Source organism: Carcharodon carcharias, chromosome 14 (assembly GCF_017639515.1).
Source record: "Carcharodon carcharias isolate sCarCar2 chromosome 14, sCarCar2.pri, whole genome shotgun sequence".
In the NCBI taxonomy this organism is placed as follows: Eukaryota; Metazoa; Chordata; class Chondrichthyes; order Lamniformes; family Lamnidae; genus Carcharodon; species Carcharodon carcharias.
The window spans coordinates 133,641,904-133,664,134 of NC_054480.1; positions in this window are offsets into that span (position 1 = coordinate 133,641,904).

Genomic DNA, 22,231 nt, shown 5'->3' on the forward strand with positions numbered 1-22,231 from the left:
AATATGCGATTCATAGCAATTAAATGTACTTTCACTATGAATCTGTCCTCATTTATATATGAACATCAGTAGCATGCAGGGAAGAATATTAAACTGTATCCCAATATTTTGTAGAGTGTAGTAACATTTATATCATCTGCTGTATCCTTAATGATCCAGTTTTATGCGGGTCACTAGTTGTCTCATTTAGTCAACCAGACTACTTGGGCTGGAGTTGTTGCAGAAAACCCATGGAAAAAATGGACTTGTATTTATATTTTTTCAAGCAAGAAAGTTTTGCTAAACCTTTATAAATCACTGGTTAGGTCTCAGTTGGATTGCTGTGTCCTGTGACCTGGACTAAGAAACGTGCGTGTGTGGTTGTTGAATTGGATATATTATGATTCCCCCACAACTGGGCACAACAGTTTACGAATGATGTCAAAGTTTTGAAGAGGGTGCAGTGGAGATTTACCAGAATTATAACAGGGATGAGGGACTTTGGTTCTGTGGAAAGACTAAAGAAGAGAAGGTTAAGTGGAGATTTACTAGCGATGTTCAAGATTACAAGGATTTTGACAGAGAAAGTAAGGAGAAACTGTTTTCCTTTAGCTGGTAGGTCCAGAGCCAAAAGACACAGATGTAAAATAATTGATAAGAGATCGAGAGGGGAAATGAGTAGAATTTCTTTTATGTACCAAGATGTTCCGATTTGGAATGTGCTGCCTGAAAGGGTGGGGGAAGCAGATTCAATAGTAACTTTCAAAATTGAAATTGGATTAGATCCTGGAAAAGGAAAAAAAAAGTGCAGGGCTATGGGAAAAGAGCAGGGTTGTGAGACTAATTTGATAGCTCTCTCAAAGAGCCAGCACAGGCATGATGGAACAAATGGCCTCCTCCTGTGCTGTAAAATTCTAATATTTCCCATGCCTGCTAAGGCACTAGCCTATGCTGAGGAATGTTTTCGCAAGTGTTGGCAATCTATCCAATTGGTCATTCCTCATGTGTGAGCCTAGACTTTTGAGTGTCACAAGGCTGTTTGAACTTGAGTTGACGGTGGTTTGGGTGGGGGGTGGGGGGGTGCGGGGTGCTGTGGGGAAGCAGAAGGGCTGGTAGTGATGGGATGGGGGAATTACAATATACCCAATTCAGCAACCACACGTGTACATTTCTTAGTCCAGGTCACTGGTCAGCAAATAGAATCGGAATACTATCTAATTATTCCACTGAGGCTGGAGTAGTCAGAGTATTCCGACTATTCCCCTGACTGTATAGCTTAGTTGTACATTGGGCCACTAAGCGACCTGGGTGGGGAGATTGGGAGTTTTCTTTTAAATTGTCTCATTATAAGATAACAGCTTTTGTAACATATGGTATTGTAAAATCATTAAATTAAATTGCATAATATATACAGAGCATTATACTCTGCTAGCCAACTGACAATTACATTGAGCTTTCAGTGACTATATCAAAATTGTTAACTGTCCAGTGTAAGCACCACTGTACATCACCGTCAAGGCCCACTTCTATGTTTTTCAACTCACAATGCAAAATCCTTTATTTAATAAGTAGATCTCTATTTATTGTTTCCCCACATTACGACAATGGCCACAACTTCAAAAATACTTAATTGATTGGAAAGCACTTTGGGACATCCTGAGGTCAGGAAAGGCGCTATATAAACGAAAGTCCTTTCCTTAAAATTTGGAGCATAACGAATAGCTCTGAACACTATCAATGTCTGTCAGCCATCAAAACAGACAAAACTAAGCTAAGATAGAATAAAAGGAAGGATTTCAAGATTCTCGTGTCTGATCTGCATACAGGTGAGCAAATTAAACTGCTCTAGTTTTACTCTTCGCTATCTGATCCCATCCCCGCGCACGCCCCCTCCCCCCACTCACTCCTGCATGTCTTATGAACAGCTCCAGATATCCCAATTTTCCTCTTATTTGTTTTATTTATTCTTGATTTATGGGCAACACTGGCTAGAGTTTATCTGTTCCGATGATGCTACATTCAAAAACAGTTCCTCTGACATGTCCTCCTTCTTCCTTAACCGAGGTTTTCCACCCACGGTCGTTGACAGGGCCCTCAACCGTGTCCGGCCCATGTCCCGCGCATCCGCCCTCACTCCTTCTCCTCCCTCCCAGAAACATGATAGGGTCCCCCTTGTCCTCACTTATCACCCCACCAGCCTCCGCATTCAAAGGATCATCCTCCGCCATTTCCGCCAACTCCAGCATGATGCCACTACCAAACACATCTTCCCTTCACCCCCCCTTATCGGCATTCCGTAGGGATCGCTCCCTCCGGGACACCCTGGTCCACTCCTCCATCACCCCCTACTCCTCAACCCCCTCCTATGGCACACCCCATGCCCACGCAAAAGATGCAACACCTGCCCCTTCACTTCCTCTCTCCTCACTGTCCAAGGACCCAAACACTCCTTTCAAGTGAAGCAGCATTTCACTTGCATTTCCCCCAACTTAGTCTACTGCATTCGTTGCTCCCAATGTGGTCTCCTCTACACTGGAGAGACCAAACGTAAAGTGGGCGACCGCTTTGCAGAACACCTGCGGTCTGTCCGCAAGAATGACCCAAACCTCCCTGTCGCTTGCCATTTTAACACTCCACCCTGCTCTCTTGCCCACATGTCTGTCCTTGGCTTGCTGCATTGTTCCAGTGAAGCCCAACGCAAACTGGAGGAACAACACCTCATCTTCCGACTAGGGACTTTACAGCCTTCCGGACTGAATATTGAATTCAACAACTTTAGGTCGTGAGCTCCCTCCCCCCTCCCCACCCCCTTTCTGTTTCCCCCTTCTTTTTTTTTCTCCCAATAAATTATAAAGATTTTCCTTTTCCCACCTATTTCCATTATATAAAAAAAAATAAATAAAAAAAAAACCCCACTAGAGCTATACCTTGAGTGCCCTACCATCCATTCTTAATTAGCACATTCGTTTAGATAATATCACCAACTTTAACTTTAACACCTATGTGTTCTATTGTACTATTGTCGTTGACATCTTTTGATGATCTGCTTCTATCACTGCTTGTTTGTCCCTACAACCACACCAACCCCCTCCACCTCTCTGTCTCTCTATCTCTCCGCCCCCCACACACACACCTTAAACCAGCTTATATTTCAGCTCTTTCCTGGACTCGAACTCAAGTTCTGTCGAAGGGTCATGAGGACTCGAAACGTCAACTCTTTTCTTCTCCGCCGATGCTGCCAGACCTGCTGAGTTTTTCCAGGTAATTCTGTTTTTGTTTTGGATTTCCAGCATCCGCAGTTTTTTTGTTTTTATCTCTGTGTTTAATTGACTGCCACTGCTCTTCAAGAAATGCCTACCTCCTTGAAGAAGTTCTGTTCCTCTCTGCGACAAGATTTCCGGATCTCTCTGTTGCCTTGTTCACCTTCATTGCTTTCCATTTCTCTCCTAGTGTTTGACAAGGTGTTTACTAAAACCCGCTTTCACAGCCATATCTCCTTTCTCAGTGACTGTCTCCATCTCCGACTTACCCCACATGGATTTCAACTGAAATTCCACCCCTCATGTTTCGAACCCATCCAGGATTACAGGTATCTCCGGAACATAAAACGTTTCTCGGACTGCTGTTCCCGTCACATTCTGAAATCCACTCTCAGTGCCATGCGCCGCCATATGAACACACTCGACCTCTCCCTCCAGCAGCACCGCCGTACCCTTTTTCAAAGCTGCGCGTGCCCCCAGTTTCATTTTATCCTTCAGCTCATCCAACGCCTCAACAAGAAACTTTTTCTCTTTCTCTCAAGTGCTAAGCAACGCAAGCTCCAACAACTCATCGACACCAACACCCATCTAGGACCCTCCACCCCTGCCTGTCCCTCTGTCCTCACCCTTTCTTCCAATCCCAACCCCAGCCGTGTATTCACTATACCCCCTGACCTTCCCCTCTCCGATGCTGAACGTTCAGTGCTCAGCAAAGGACTTAGTTTCATACCCTTACGCTCTCACCTCAATGAATTTCGGGCTCGGCATGATACTGAACTCTTCTTCCGCCGTCTTCGTCTCCGGGCTCACTTCTTTGGGCAGGAGTCCTCTCCCAGTTCAACGGATCCTTTTACCCATCTTCAATATTCTCCCTCCACCTGGACCCCTCCCTCTGGATTCTTACCTTCTCTCGATCTTTTCATTGAGAACTGTCGGCGCGACATTAGTCGTCTCAATTTCTCTGCTCCTCTCACCCATTCTAACCTGTCTCTCTCTGAACTTACTGCACTCCATTCTCTCAGGTCCAACCCTGACATTGTCATCAAACCCGCTGACAAGGGTGGTGCTGTTGTTGTCTGGCGCACTGACCTCTACCATGCGGAGGCTGAGCGTCAACTCGCAGACACTTCCTCCTACCTCTCCCTGGACCATGACCCCACCACTGAACATCAAGCCACTGTTTCCAGGACTGTCACTGACCTCATCTCCTCTGGGGATCTCCCTCCCACAGCTTCCAACCTGATAGTCGCCCAACCTCGGACGGCCCGCTTCTATCTCCTACCCAAAATCCACAAACAGAACTGCCCCGGTAGACCGATCGTCTCAGCTTGCTCCTGCCCCACAGAACTCATTTCTCGTTATCTTGACTCCCTTCTCTCTCCCCTTGTCCAGTCCCTTCCCACCTACATCCGTGATTCCTCTGACACCTTACGTCACATCAACAATTTCCAGTTCCCTGGCCCCTACCGCTTCCTCTTCACCATGGACGTCCAATCCCTCTACACCTCCATCCCCCACCAGGATGGTCTGAGGGCCCTTAGCTTCTTCCTCGAACAGAGGCCCGAACAATCCCCATCCACCACTACTCTCCTCCGTCTGGCTGAACTTGTTCTCACGCTGAACAATTTCTCCTTCAACTCCTCTCACTTCCTCCAAATAAAAGGTGTGGCTATGGGTACCCGCATGGGCCCCAGCTATGCCTGTCTCTTTATGGGGTATGTGGAACATTCCTTGTTGCAGTCCTACTCCGGCCCCCTTCCACAACTCTTTCTCCGGTACATCGATGATTACTTTGGTGCTGCTTCATGCTCTCGTCAGGACTTGGAAAAATTTATTAATTTTGCTTCCAATCTCCACCCCTCCATCATTTTCACGTGGTCCATCTCTGACACTTCCCTTCCCTTCCTTGACCTCTCTGTCTCAATCTCTGGTGATAGACTGTCCACCAATATCCATTACAAACCCACCGACTCCCACAGCTATCTCGACTACAGCTCCTCACACCCCACTTCCTGTAAGGACTCCATCCCATTCTCTCAGTTCCTTCGCCTCCATCGCATCTGTTCCGATGATGCTACATTCAAAAACAGTTCCTCTGACATGTCCTCCTTCTTCCTTAACCGAGGTTTTCCACCCACGGTCGTTGACAGGGCCCTCAACCGTGTCCGGCCCATGTCCCGTGCATCCGCCCTCACTCCTTCTCCTCCCTCCCAGAAACATGATAGGGTCCCCCTTGTCCTCACTTATCACCCCACCAGCCTCCGCATTCAAAGGATCATCCTCCGCCATTTCCGCCAACTCCAGCATGATGCCACTACCAAACACATCTTCCCTTCACCCCCCTTATCGGCATTCCGTAGGGATCGCTCCCTCCGGGACACCCTGGTCCACTCCTCCATCACCCCCTACTCCTCAACCCCCTCCTATGGCACAACCCCATGCCCACGCAAAAGATGCAACACCTGCCCCTTCACTTCCTCTCTCCTCACCGTCCAAGGACCCAAACACTCCTTTCAAGTGAAGCAGCATTTCACTTGCATTTCCCCCAACTTAGTCTACTGCATTCGTTGCTCCCAATGTGGTCTCCTCTACACTGGAGAGACCAAACGTAAAGTGGGCGACCGCTTTGCAGAACACCTGCGGTCTGTCCGCAAGAATAACCCAAACCTCCCTGTCGCTTGCCATTTTAACACTCCACCCTGCTCTCTTGCCCACATGTCTGTCCTTGGCTTGCTGCATTGTTCCAGTGAAGCCCAACGCAAACTGGAGGAACAACACCTCATCTTCCGACTAGGGACTTTACAGCCTTCCGGACTGAATATTGAATTCAACAACTTTAGGTCGTGAGCTCCCTCCCCCATCCCCACCCCCTTTCTGTTTCCCCCTTCTTTTTTTTTTCCCAATAAATTATAAAGATTTTCCTTTTCCCACCTATTTCCATTATATAAAAAAAAATAAATAAAAAAAAAACCCCACTAGAGCTATACCTTGAGTGCCCTACCATCCATTCTTAATTAGCACATTCGTTTAGATAATATCACCAACTTTAACTTTAACACCTATGTGTTCTATTGTACTATTGTCGTTGACATCTTTTGATGATCTGCTTCTATCACTGCTTGTTTGTCCCTACAACCACACCAACCCCCTCCACCTCTCTGTCTCTCTATCTCTCCGCCCCCCACACACACACCTTAAACCAGCTTATATTTCAGCTCTTTCCTGGACTCGAACTCAAGTTCTGTCGAAGGGTCATGAGGACTCGAAACGTCAACTCTTTTCTTCTCCGCCGATGCTGCCAGACCTGCTGAGTTTTTCCAGGTAATTCTGTTTTTGTTTTGGATTTCCAGCATCCGCAGTTTTTTTGTTTTTATCTCTAGAGTTTATTACTTATTCCTTGTTAGTTCCTATATTGCAACACTTGTACACTTCAAACAATAGTACTTAAATTGGTCATAAAGTGCTTTGCAATGTCCTGATGACCTGAAAGGCGTTATATAATTGTCAATTGTTCTTTTCTGTTCTAGTTGGCCCCTGGGCATTGATCATTTGTCGGCCAGATCAGCTAGGGGTGGCCAGCTCCCTTCCTCTTCACAGATGATCAGGATGAGATCTGAACTCTCAGCCAGCGTAGTTTCATGTCCAGTGCATGACTGTTAGGTGTTAGGCCCTTGTACTTTGGGGAAATACGGTAACTGGTGACTAAAAATTTTTTTAAAAGGCATGAAATTTAATCAGGAATCCACACAGAAATGCAAAACTTTGCATCAGACTATATAAGTCTTTGGATAACTTTAGCCAATATGCCACAACAAACCAAATGGTTAGAGCCAGCATGATATCACTACTTAGTGTTGCAAGACCTAAATTAACTAAACTTATGTGAAAATCTTTTCCTGTATCCACTTGGCACGAATATTATATGTAGAGATGCAATTACTGTAAATCAATTACACAATTCTCCGTAAAAACAATCTTCAATTCTATTCCAGCACAGTACCAGAAGTCTTAGTCAGACTAGGATAGTGAATAATTCGCTTAGTTTTACATTGAGTTGACCCGTGGCATTTATAAGGGTTTTCCGCCAAAAGAAAATGCTATTTGTTTCCATCCTGTTGGTAAATAAGATCAAAAATTGACCAATCACAACTGTGGCCATGGACATTGTCTAATTGTATTCAATGTTATTAAGTCACTCACAATTGTGAAATCAGCTTTTCATTAAAACTCAGCGTTGAGGCTACACCAGTGGCTCAGCTGGTATAGATTCTGAATAGCTGAGCTAATTAAATTAGGACAGTACCAAGGTTCAATCCCCAGTGTGTGCTGAGTTGGTTGACACAGTTAGAAAGCTGATAGGGATCTGACAATTGTCCTCAGTGTCTCTGGTTTAGGGAGAAGAAAACTGATCAGATCTTCATTGCTATCCTGGAAGTGTGTGTGTACCAATGTCAGCTGAGGGAAAGATTGAGCTCAGTGTAATGTCCCAGTGGTTGAATAGCCTACCAACAATTATTGGCTATGCTCATACATGAAGAATGACTACTTTCGGTCCATATCCTAAAACGGTGTCAAGGTAAGGAGGGGAATTCACAGAGTAAAAATAGTACACATCACAACGATTGTACACATCGCAGCAATCAAAACTGTGTTTGCATGAAATGGTAAAGCTCTCCCCACAATTACATAGTATGACGTAAAATATACAGCACAAAAACAGGCCATTCAGACCAACCAATCCATGCTGGTCTTAATGTTCTACTGAAACTGCCTCCCATCATTCCTTATCTATCAGCATAACCTTCTATTGCCTCTCTCTTGTGCTTATCTAGATTTCCCTTAGATGCATCTATACCACTCACTTCAACCAGTCCTGTGCAAATTCCACATTCTTACCACTCTCTGGAAAAAGAAGTTTCTTCTGAATTCCCTATTGGATTTCTTGATGGCTATCTTGTATTGATGCCCTTAGTTTTTCTTTACCCCAAAAGCGGAAACATTCTATATCTACTTTATCAAAGCCTTTCATATTTTTAAAGGCTTCAATCAACCATTAAGAAATGCTTGCATTCCTATAGCACCCTTCATGACCTCAGGATTTCCAATGCATTTTATGACCAATGACATACCTTTGAGGCATAGTCACTATTGTAGGAAATTTGGCAGCCAATTTGCACACAGCAAGCTCCCACATATAGCAATCTGAATATTTGTGATGCTGATTGAGGGATAAATGTTGGTTAGGCCATCAAGGATAAGTTGCCTGCTCTTTAGAAAATCACCATGGTATTTTTTTATGCTGACATTAAAGAGCAGGCTGGGCCATGGTTAAACATCTGAAAGACAGCACCTCTGACAGTACAGCAGTCCCTCAGCACTGCATGGAGTGTCAACTGGATTTTTGTGCTGAAGTCTCTGGAATGGAATTTGAACCAACAACCTTCTGACTTAGGGGCAAGAGTACCACCCACTGAGCCATGACTGACCTATGCTTGCAAGATTTGCTTTTATTCTATGCAGCATTTCTAGTTTCCCACTATCTGTTCCACTAGCACCAGGGCGGGGGTGGCAGCATAGTGGTATTGTCACTGGGCTAGTATTCCAGAGACTCAGGGTAATCCCTGGGGACCTGGGTTTGGATCCCATGGCAGATGGTGAAATTTGAAACCAACAAAAATTGGGAGTTAAAAGTCTGATGATGAAACCATTGCTGATTGTTGTAAAAACCTATCTGATTGACTAAGGAAATCTGCTGTCCTTACCTGGTCTGGCCTACATCTGACTCCAGACCCACAGCAATATGTGGTTGTCTCTTAAATACCCTCTGAACAAGGGCAATTAGGGATTGGCAATAAGCCTAGCCAGTGACACCCACATCCCAGGAATAAAAAGAACATGGATCAAGCCGAACACTTCCAAGAATTCACTGAATGTTCCTTTGGTGTCTATAGGTGAGGTACAAGATTCTCAGGGGACCTGAACCTAGTCTCTCCTGTGTCGGTACAGAAAGTTAAAGGGGAAAGTGCTGACCAATGGCAGGCATGACAAGGACTTGATCCACAATCTGTCTGCTTTAAAATCACCCTAAACCAGGGATTCTATCATCCATTTCCAAACCTTATTTTCTGTGAGGTCTGGAATTTTGAGGCAGGAGATGCCATTAACACAGACCAGTCAATTGGTCAACTGTTGTCCAATCCCATGGGACATTTTTTGGTCAGATTGGTCAATGGACACTTATGCCTGCTCCCAACTAGAAGTGAGAGACCCTAATAATTTACCAGTGAAGCAGTTCTCTAGGTAGGACAAAAGCGCCATCAAAACTAGTTTGCTTGCATTTTTGATTTATCTTTTAAGAGTCGCAATAATAGGAAAAAGCATGTCTCTTTACTTTGCTCATCCCAACATTCTGAGGTTAGTTATAGCAATATCTAAATCTGTCCTGTTAAAAAAAGCTAATGTGAAGTAAACTTTTAAAGTTTAAAATTAAATTTAAATTTCTTTTCTTCACTGTAGGTAGTAGTACATTTTTAGCATGAAAGGAACTCAGTCACTGAAATAATCATATCCATAAAATTTATGTCTTGCTAAATGCAAAATTACTGTTCCAGACTTGACCAAGATTGATGAATGAGATAGGTTAGCCTTGAATGAAAATAATCAGGGTCCTTTGCCCCAGACATCCTCAATATAATTAACATTTGCACTTAATGTACCTGTGAAAATGTTATCTCCTTGAGTCTTAAATAAAGAAGTTACCAGGTCAACTGGGAGTACTTTACTTTTCTAAATTGAGGAGGCCAAGTGAAGAGCCAAATCCACCATCCGGGTCCACACCAAAGTTGAAATGAATGGGAGATAAAACAAGGAGTGGTGATTGGGTGATATTTTTTGAAAACTGCAGAAAGTTAAAGAGCTGCTCAGTTTTGAGAGAAAAAAAATGAGTCGTTGTGGGTGAGGCTTGACTTCAAAACATTGAGGATATGGGCCAGAATTTTACACTTCGCCATCGGCGGGTTTTTAGGTTGGGGGATGTGGGGGGGGTGGGAGTTGGGGGGGGGGTGTGAAATTGAAGGGACGGGATTCCTCCCAGGTCCCCACCCGCTCCGACCACACAGCGATTTTACATTGGGGTAGGCAAGGCCTTGGTTGTGAAGCCCACCCTTGCCCCAGTTAAAGGGCCCCCACTTAAGGGCCATTTCCTGCCCAGGCTCAGGCGGGAATTCTTCCCAAGTGAGGGGCGGAAGTTCAGCCTGCAGCCACTTAATGTTCATTGGAGCATAAATTGGTCGCGGGGCAGTCGAAGTTGGTGGAGAGGTGTTCCCTGCTGACTCTTCGGATGGCGGGAAACAAGACCATTCAGGCCATTGACAGCAGGAAGATTTGTGCAGGAGTGAATATTTTGAAATTATGAGGGAGAGGAGACCTTAGAACAATAACTATAGTGATTTTTTTAAAATTATCTTTTCATGGGATGTCAGTGTCGCTGGCAAGGCTGGGATTTGTTGTCCATCACTAATTGCCCTTGAACTATGTGGCAGTTAAGAGTCAACCACATTGTCTGGAGTCACATATGGCCAGACTAACTAAGGCAAATTTCCTTCCCTAAAGGACATTAGTGAACCAGATGTCTCTTTTTTTACAGCAATCAATGATAGTTGTCATGGTCACCATTACTGAGACGAGCTTTATATTCCAGATTTTGGGCCAAATCTTCCATGGATTGGCAATTACTGTTGGATTGCCATTCCACATCTTTACTTACCCTCGACTGGAACTGCACATTTCCTGCCCCAACCTCCAACCTGGGCCTCCTGAGAAATATGCATTGCAGCTGCTCTCAGCGCAGTGCAGCAGCGTCAGGGAAGTGAAGCCATGCCCCATTTTTATGGTACAAGCTGCCAAGTTTAAAGGTCCCAACCACTTTGACAGGAGAGAAAATAAGTATGTAAGGTAAGTGGGTGAATCAGGGGTTGGGGGGGTCAGTGGTGTTAGAAATGGTTTTAATCTTCTTAACTTTTCCTGTAACTATTCTGTTAGGAGAGTCAGAACTATCCAGAGTCTCCAGTTTAAATCAGAGTTTTGGTGGGTTCTAGGTGCATGGTAATTGCCCAACAGGGGTTCAAACTTCCCAGGCTATTCCCATGTAGTCCTTGCATGGGACTTCTGGGGCAGTGGGGGAGGGGTGGGGAGGGTGGTTGGCAGCACACCTTCCTGGGTACAACCCTTCAAAGGGTTGGTGGGGGGGACGGGGGGTGGGCGGGTGTAGGATCTGAGCCTTCATTAGTTGAATTTAAATTCCACCACCTACCATGTGGGATTTGAACCCATGTCCCGAGAGAATTAACCTAGTCCTCTGGATTGCTAGTCCAGTGACATTCCCACTACAGCACCACCTTCTCTATAGTGATGTTGCTAAAAAATAGTGAAGAGAAAGTTTGCAATGAAGAGAAAAGTAAGAGAATAGAAGTGAGCATAAAATTATGTATCAGCTGAAAGGTAGTTGTTGGAAATCAAAGGCACTCCATGACAATATGGTGTTGGGATAACTCAGTGAGACACACCGTTATGAAATGGTAAGTTGAATGGGAAACGTAGTAACTTTTGCTTCATCCTTATTTCCTTACAACCTGCTTGTGTATATATCTATGTAAAGAATGGAGTAGATTCTCACCTTCACTGCCTGGGTGGTAATCTGGCAGGGAAGATCACATGCTCTTTATAGAACCATTTGACTGTCATTCCATCAAAATTAATGGAATGACAATCAGGAAGATTTTATGAAGGGTGTCCAGGTGGTGAAGATGAATCTACTCCAATTAGGTCTAACATATGTCTGCTCATCACACCACATGTCACACTTTGTTACAGATGCAAACCAACCCTAAATAACAATTTATTTAATGCTGGGTTCTTCTGAGCTGCTGCCCAAAACTTACAACCATTTTCCAATCTGCACTGTTCAGTAACCAAACAATAATTACATTTTGATTTCCCCAAACTTATGTTTCCTTATTAACCTTGAAGGGACGTTGATCCATTTTAGCATTGTCCATTGCATGACAGAACACTCCCGACTTATAACACAGCATATCATCTGACATACAGAGTGGTTTAATTTAGCAGCAAAGTTAGTTACCAATTCACATTCTGCCTCCAACCCCCAAGACTGCACGCAGCCCAGAGATGTAAAGGGAAGATGTAATAATTTTGTATTAATTTTATTAAGAAAGTAAATTGCATAAAAATTACAATCAAATTGCAACAATGAATTTGCGCTTGAAATGCAGATTTTAATTGAGGAGAGCAGTTTGATTGGAAGATGTGACCTGTGCCTTCATTCTTCAATCAGACTTGCCCGTCCTCAATTATAACCTCTACCGCTACTCTTGCACATCCATTATCACTTAAATATGCAATGGTACTATCTTCATGTAAATTACTTTAAAATTTAAGGTAATAGAATTTCAGCTTCTGACTATTCCTGAAATCTTCAGGGTAATCTGTTACCAGCATTGCCCTGCTCAGTCTGCTCCCAGGGTATGCAGGGAAAGGAATTGTTTTGTAAACAATAAACAAAATCAGATTCTTTTCAGCATGACTACTGCAAAGGCATGTAATAATGTCAAATAATAAAACTTGAAAATGGCTTATTTTTTTTTTCTCCACTGACACTCTTCTGTTAATATTATTTAGGAGGCTACACAGGGTGTCAAGAACAATTTAATCAAATACTTGTAACTGAGCTCATAAAAACTTCAGCTTGTGTAGCTGTAACACTGAATTATGCAGGATAAATAGAGTTACAGTGCTCAATTCCATGTGCTCAATTGAATGTTAATTCACACCCAAACTTTGAAATTAATTAAGGAGGCAAAATCCCTTTTGAATTCACATATCAGTTGAGTGTTAAAACCATTAGAATTAACTCAGCATGACATTCTTGTTTTAAAATTATTTTTTCAGAAGTGCATATAAAACTCCAAGTCTATTTAAAAAAAAGTGACTGCAACCCCATTAAAGTCAAGTGTAAGTAGTTAAGGGGGAGTGGGTGGGAAAGGAAGACTGCAAGCATTTTCTCTGGGTCTTCCTACCACCTATTCAAAACTCTTCCTTCTATTTTAATGAAATGCAGCCATCAAAACAATATTGTAAATTCAATAAATCATTATTGGAGCTGTCTTCACAGTGCTGAAATTCTGTATCGGAGGACTTACTGCTGCAGACGTTTTTCTAACTTCGTTGCTCTTCAAAAAATAACTATATTGTCCTTAATGCGTAAGGCACAAGAATATTACTCCTATGTCTGGGGAAGACACAAGAACAAAGCTTACTGTCTGCACCATTAGCTCCTGAACTGTATTTATATTGGCACATTTAATTTGAATTTTGGGAGGCCAGGACTTGGCATTTAAAGAAAGAAAACTTTGCACTTACATAGTCCCTTTCACATCTGAAAGTGTGCTACAGCCAATGAGATACTTTTGAAGTGTAATCACTGTCATAATGTCGGAAACGCAGTGCCAATTTGCACACAGCAAATGCCCATAAACAGCAGAGATAATGACCAGATAATCTGTTTTTTGTGACGTTGATTGAGGGATAAATATTGGCCAAGACACCGGGGATAAATCTCCTGTTCTTTGAAATAACGCCATGGGATCTTTTACATCCATCTGAGAGGGCAGAGGGGGCCTCAGTTTAACATCTCACTAGAAAAGCAGCACCTCCAACCGTGCAGCACTCCCTCAGTACTGCCCTGGAGTGTCCGCCTTGATTTTTGTGTGCAAGTCCTGGAGTGGGACTTGAAGCCAAAACCTTCTGACTCAGAGGCAAGAGTTTTAATAACCGAGCAACAGCTTACACTCTAAAGCTGAGCTGCTGGAGGTATTCTCTGTTCCTAGCAGCAGATTTGTAGACCCAGTTTTCATTGTTGATGAACTTGCCACTGAATAAGAAAGCAGGATTTAGCACCATTGGACAAAAACAAAAATAAAAATACCTGGAAAAACTCAGCAGGTCTGACAGCATCTGCGGAGAGGGATACAGTTAACATTTCAAATCCAAAGGACTCTTCATCAGAACAAAGGAAAAATAGAAAAGAGGTGATTGATACTGGCATGCAAACATCCCAGAATCTGAACGAAATGGTGACATTGATTTAACTTCTGTCCTGCACCCAATAATGCCCTGCAGTGTGGGGTATGGCTCTTCACCTGGATTTCTCAAATATTATTGAAGGTAGCATATTACAGAATCAGAAGTCAGAAAATCACAATCATACCAAATATTTGGGCTATAATCGCTCTGTGCATTAGAGTTAATATATGTATTTATTGTTTGTTTTTAAATAATTCGGTGTGTTAGCTTTATTGGACTGCTAATACACATTGTCTGCACTCCTAAATTTACTCCTGGGAGTAAATATTTTTCATGTGCATTAACAAACAAACATAGTATTAATGCTATTTTTCTTGTTAATTGCTAATTAACCAGCAAATAACTTATAAATCTGAAATACATTTTCTTGTTACATTGTTCTCAATCATTAGAACATAGGACATTGGAGGATGCCATTTAGCCTTTTGAGCCTAATCTACTATTCAGTGAAATTATGGATGATCTGTCTCCTAACTCCATCCACCTGCCTTGGCTCCATATCCCTTAATGCCCTTGGCTACAAAACCCAATCCATTTTATTAAAAGTTATTAATTGGACTCGCATCTACTGCTTTTTGCGGGAAAGAGTTCCAAAATTCTATCACTGCTGAAAAAAGAGATATGTCAGAAGAGATATTTGTCTTGCATTCATCAGGACACTTTGCAAGAATAACAATATAAGGGGAAAGCAACAATTTATACTGTATGTGAAGAGAGTGCTGATTGGTTGGCAAGTTTTCAAGTTCTGTACTACCAAACGACTACTTCTATCACTTATTATGAAGAAGTGTTTCTTAATTTCTCTGCTGACTACCTAGCTCTAATTTTTAAGGTTATATCTTGTTGTCCTCGATGCCCCTACCAGTGGAAAAGGTTTCTATCTATGCAATCAATTTATTTTGATATCCTAAAAACCGCAATCTTGTTTATTTTGTTCATGCAAATCTGTTCTTAAAGGAGTGAAGTGACCTATCAGAGTTTCAGAGTAGAATATATTGCATTAAAAATGCTCTTCAGTGAATTCAGCTGCAGGAACAAAAAATTTAGTCTGTCAATGCTAAGAACTTTGGAGGGTGTGGGGAGGAGCAGCAGGGGATGACCACAGCACAAGGTGTTCAAAGCCAATTGCTACAGTGCAATATAGTGCGAGTGATCTTTTTACATGTTCAATGAACGTTAGCAAGGAACAGTGTGTGAAGAAGCTTTGCCTGAACAGCAGTCTAATTTCAGACCCCAGACTAAAAATGGAGTAACATTTGGATAGCACTTTCAGTGAAACTATAAGTGACCTGTAGACTCATCTTGCACTCCAGTGGGTGCATTCATCCACCAACATAAGATATCAGTTCCAATAGTTAGTATGTAGTTCAGTATTGCATCTCTGAGATAACCGTAAGCCTGTACTCTACATTGAGAAGATCTCCCCTTGTGCACTTAATTTATCCTTTAATTATGTGTATGTAGTTGATAATAGCTAGCCCTTGGTCAATTGGCAAGACATAATCAAAGGGTTCAGGTGACGATATAAATTGCAACAAATAAGCATCTATTAAAGCTTATGGGTCAAAATCCTGGAACTCCCTTCCTAACAGCACTGTGGGTGTACCTACACCACATGGACTGCAGCGGTTCAAGAAGGCAGCTCACCACCACCTTCTCAAGGGCAACTAGGGATGGGCAATAAATGCTGGCCCAGCCAGCGAACCCACATCCCATGAATGAATAAAAAATACTACCTATAAATATGAATGTCAATTTCAGATGTCATATTTCAGAATGTCAAAAATTTACTAAAATAAGAGAAAGGAAGTCAAACATGGCCTCACTTTTTTTTAACCTTGATAACTTGGCCTCTGACCAGTTGTAGTTGGAGAAGTACAAGTGGTTGTCTATCTTCCTACGATAAGTAGCCTGGCCAGGATTCACTTCCCCACAGGAATTAACTGCAACCTTAAGAAAGGAGGAAGGCACATTTATACCTTTCACAACCTCAGAAAGTCCCAAAGCAATTACATACTTGTGAAGGGTGGGCACTGTTGTCAACAATGCAGGAGGCAGTTTGTGCACAGCAAGATCCCACAAGCAGCAATGCAATAATGACCAATTAATCTGTCTTAATATTGCTGGCTGAGCAATAAGTAGTAGCTAGGATATCAGGGACAACTCACCTGCTGTTCTTTGAAATAGCGTCATGGAATCTGAGAGGCCAGACAGGGCCTCTGTTAAATGTCTCTTCCGAAACATGGCACCTCCAACCAAGCAGCACTGTCTCAGTACAGCTTAGATTTTGTGATACTATTGAGGCTAACACCTAAAGGGACAATGCAAGCTAAACAAAACTCCAGATTAGCAGCTCCAGAACTGAGACTGGCAGTGAACAACACTGCAAGGAATATATATATATATATATATATATAGGGCCAGCATTTTCCCCCCACTGGGGGGGGGGTTGTGCGGGTAGGCACAAACCCAATCAGTGCCTTCGATCAGGGATGCGCTGCCATTTTACGTGGGCGGGCCAATTAAGGCCCGACCATCATGACGCTCGCCCGGAAGTGCTGAGCGCTCACTGTGCGGGTGAATGGGGATTCCCTGAGCGGTTCTCTGCACTCTTTCATGCATGCACTCCGTGCCTTAGGGAGAGTTGTTTCAGTGGTAAACTTTTAAATAAAGGATTTTAAAACTTCTGAAACATGTCCCCTCATGTGACAACGTGACATGAGCTGGGACATGTTAATGAAATTTTGGAAAAAATTTTACTGATTTTTTTAAACACTTCATGAAACCTCATCCCGCCCGTGGATGAGGTTCCATGAAATCAGCAAAAGCTGCCTGGGCTCTTCGCCTGTCCGCCAACCTTAAGGTTGGACGGGCAGCTCATTTAAATGCTTTAATTACTTTTTAATAGGCCTTTGACAGTTCGGCGGGTGCGTAGCCGACTCAGCTGTCCGCTCACTGAACTGAAAATCGAAGTGATGCGTGGTGACGTTGGGATGCTGGCCCGATGTCAATGAGTGGGCCCCGACCCCCCCTGGGCCCCGCCCCCCCACCCCCTCCTACCCCCCAACTCACCGACGGGAAAATGCTGCCCATAATGTAGATGGAAGGAGTACAACCTCAAAATTAGAGATAGGTCATTCAGGGGTGATGTAAGGATGCACATTCTCACACAAAGGGAAAAGGAAATATGGAAATCTCTCCCCCTAAAAGCTGTAGAGCCTGGTGAGGTGAATGGAAAATTTCAAACCTGAGATTGCTAGTATTTTGTTAGGCAATTGTATTAGGGGATATAGGACCAAAGTGAGACAATCAAGGTAAAGATCAGTCAAGGTCTAATTGAATGTTGGAACAGGATCGAGGGCTGAATGGTCTGTTTCCGTCTTTTGGTCAAGATTTTGACGTCAATATCTAACATTGAACATGTCTATGCAATTAGTTGTAATGGAAATTGTCAATGTAAACAGGCCCTGGCAATGCTGTAGCTGTGTTTTGTTTTATCCTGTTCCACTGTATTCACTGATACACAATGAGCAATGCCATGGGAGATCACCTCATAATTGCTTTTCTTGCTTATGCTCCGCTGCTTCTCTGTTCCAAGATGCTGTACGACAGGAGCTTTAAGTTTGTAATCAGGGGTTCTGGAGATACATTGCATTAAATTTCACTTTTGATGTGAGCCTTGTAGAACTACCAGGTTGCTGCAAGCAGTGAATTAAAGAGACTGTACTGCCTTCTAATGTCACATTATGTCAACTTTTCCTATCGTGCTCCCAGATCTGCAAGTATTCTGACATTTAACAGTTATTACAATCAAAATGTGGATGAAAGAATCAAACATGAACCACAATGAGTTCTTTAATCTGCAGAATGAGAGGTCTATTTAACATAACCCATCAAGTCACAGTTACTCAATGTATCGCTACCAGGTGATTCTGTGCAAAAGCAATGTTTATAATTCTTAGACATCTAATATTCCTGTAATAGATCCTTTTCGTGGCTTCATTCATAAATTTACAGTATGAGCAGTTGTCAAAATAACTGAATTATAATCTATTGGGTTTCCAGCCATACCCTGGGAGCATCAATTTGTAATAAATAATGAATGCACAAAGGAATAAATATTAAAATACATTTTAAAAATTATATATACATATTGCTTCAAACAATGAGGGCTCATAGTCTCTAGAAGAACATATTCTTCATTAACTTAATTTGTTCAATGTTTCAATCTTTAAAAATCTTTGCATAAACCCTCCCCCTTCTCTCCTGAAGGCCCTAGTTCCTCTTTGTTGTATTTCCACTCATGCTTTTGTTCTCTAGTGGCTACTTTCGCATTCTGTCCAATTTCCAAATACCTGGCTCTTTCTCCACCCTGTATTTTTGTGGGGTTGAGATGAAAACTCACTACACCTCCTCCAAATCGGTACCCATTCTCCTCCTCAGGATCACAAAAACACAGCACTCCTTCCTTTTCTCAGTCTATCCTCCTGCAAGCTACAAGCTATTAAAACTCAGATTTTAGAAGCCTAGAGACTAGAGCAGGAACGGAAGAGTGTTAGAGATAAAGAGCTCCATAGTGTTGGGGCCCTGGGAAATGAACAAGTCAGGTGCCACAGAGCACATCAATGGTCTTTTATAGACTGCCAGGGTAATTCATTCAGGAAATCTCGTATGTTACACTATCTCCTCATCACTGCCTGTGGTGAGGAAACTATATAAATGGCATCTAGTCATTGACAATGAATAAGTTAAATCTCTGGAACTAAGTTTAAAAAGAAATCTGTTAGGAAAGCCTGCTTCAGTGCTGTGACATGTCTGAAACTGACAGATGACCTCTTGTGGCCAACTATGTAGTAATTGAGGAGAGGTTAAATATTTAGTCCTGATGGTGAGATTGAGAGAAAATTGAGGTCACTATCTGGTCTTTTAGCAGCAGGGTAAAATGTGGGTTACACTGTGGTGCATCCAAGTACAGCACACTCAACAATCATTCAAATGCTGGCAATAAAGTCTCCCTCACCCAACTCTCTCCCCAAAAAGTCACCATAAACCTGCTCAATGTACAGTGACTCCCCAGAATGTAACCCACTTAAGTTAACCCATATAAAGTGCAGCTGCACATTACTGCTAAACAACCTCCAGAATAGCCAGATTCTGGCTTTATCTTATCCCAGTATTATACCCATAAATATAGCTCAATTAAATGATACCCCAATCAATATGAAATAGGAGCTATCAGGGAAGACTTCCTCTCGGTTCTGTATTGCAAATGCATTCTCTATAAAAACAATTACGATTTCACTAAAAATATTGCCCAGAGCAGATTAAATCTCTGTGGGAAATGTTAAGCAGTCATCTTTTAAAGACCTTTATACTTAAGCCTTTCCAGATTTACATCCCTGTTCTCAAAAGGTGCCGCTGCTTTTAAAGATATGACCCATGCAATAGCCTTGCTCCAGTAGGTGCTTTTATACATATATAATTCTACAAAAGAAGGTCCTAGGTTTCATCTCTGCTATAATCTGAGTTAGCTGGTCTCTGGCAGGACAAGGTATGTGATACTGTAAATGGTTTTCGGTTTAAGGATGAGGGAGGGGATGAAACTCAGCTATTACCTACATCACATGGACTGAAGCGGTTCAAGAAGACGGCTCACCACCACCTTCTCGAGGGCAATTAGGGATGGGTAATAAATGCTGGCCTAGCCAGCAACGCCCACATCCCATGAACAAATAAATTTTTTAAAAATTAGCCCCTTTCAGGATCACAATCCCGTAACGTTTGATGGAACAAAAGTACATCTGTAGGATTCAGAATAATATGCATCAGATTCAACTGTCATAATCACCTGCTTCCCTCACCTCCCAGCCATCATCACATTATCTGCTAACATTCAATGTCTAAACTCACCCATGATAATAAATGGGGAGAAACTGCTTTCACTGGCAGGTGAGTTGTAAACCAGAGTTGTAAACAGATTTAAGAAAATTGTAGGAACAGAGGGGAAATGAGGATAATATTTCCATGCAGTGATGTGTTATGATCTGGAATAAACTGTCCGAAAGGACAGTGGAAGCAGATTCAGTACAGGTCGAGTATCCATTATCCAAAATCCTCGGGGCCGATTGCGTTTCGGATTTCAGATAATTTCAGTTTTCCATATAGGACTAGGCTTACTTACATTACAATAGCTTAAGCCTAGTCTAGCTGTGATCTAAAGTAAATCAAATGGCTTGAAAAGTAAGATGTATCACTGAATAATAAATACAGGGTATCTGTAATAAGTTCCCACCCGTGGTACCAGCTGTGATTCTGCTTGTAGGAGAGGGTTCAGAGTGTCGGCGAGGTTAGTGTCGAGTGCAGACAAACAACTAGACTTCTCACGCTAAAGACTGGGTGCAGTCGGTGAGGCTGGTGTTGGCACAAGTTGTGTTGGCTCGGGCCAGGGACTTCCTGCACTAAAGGTCAATGATATTCAAAAAAAAAGTGCAGTTTTTGGATGTGTTCTGTTTCCGATTTACAGATAAAGGATACTCCACTTGTGGTCACTTTCAAGAGGGAATGGATGAATATTCGAAAAGGGAAAAATTTGCAAGACTATGAGGAAAGTTCAAGAGAGTGAGGCTAATTGGCTAACTCTGCCAAAGAACTAGCGCAGGGACAATGGGCCAAAGAACCTTCGTGATGTATCATTCCATGTAACTTTATTAAGGTGGTAGAGAATGGCCAGTGCTCGTGGATGTATTAACCAGCAAAATCCATCACATTCATGGGAGGAGGGGAGAAAATATGGAGGGTGAGGGTGGGAAGTGGGGAGGGAAGCAATCGAAACTCAACAAAAAGAGTCAGTTTACATTTCAAGGCAATAAGTTGCTCCAGTCACTTCCACTTAAGATGGACTTGAACAATGGGTTGACGGTGGGTGTGTTAGGTGGTGGGAGCGGACAATATGGCGAGAAGGCTAAAAATTGGTTTCACGACGTCGTGAAACCATTTTGCAATCATCCGCTCTGCCTGTCAATGGTGAGCCGTGTTTCCTGCCATCGAACGCCAGGAACTTCATTGCACGCCGACGTGTTTGACAACTGTACATAAGCAAGCTGCACTTCACTCGGGACTTTGAGGTTTATTACCTTGCTTCAGGCAGCACTCACAGTCATTAGCGCCAGGCTTCACAGGCAGCACCACATCACTTTTGGGGGGGCGGGGGGGGGCACACAAGCAGGTCTCTATCTACCAGACCAGCCGAAGGCAGGGGTGGCTTTTCAATGGCTGCAGAGCTAGGTCTTGCTTGGGGAAGAGGGAGAAGTGGCTTCAGGCAAGGATAGAGGCTTCAGGATGAGGGCTGTATTGGGGAAGGGGGGGGGGGGGCGGGTATTCCAGGGTGTGTGTGGGGGGAGGGGGTGGGAGGCACAAGTTGATCTGTGCAAGTGGCCTCAAGAGGGTGAGGGCTGAGGAGGCAGTCTCTAGAGGAGATGAGGCCAGATGGAGATGTGAGGGAGTGTGTGAGAGAGTGAGTGGTGATGTCTCTTGAGCTGGGAGTGGAGTGAGATGCCAATGAACGTGTGATGGGCTTGTGTGTGTGAGCTTAGAGTGATGAGATGAGTGATGAGCCTTACCCTGGTGGCACGTATGAGATCATTCACCTCCAATCGGCACTGGATCGACAAACTCTTCTGTGCAGCATTAGCACTGATCGCCACTGCCATCACTACCAAGCCGGAGTGGTGAAATTGCTGCCCCTCCTGAAGCCAGAGCAGGGGTAAAGGACATCGCAGCGGGCCTCCACGACATCCAAAAGGCATTCCAGGGACACGTCGCTGAATCTGGGG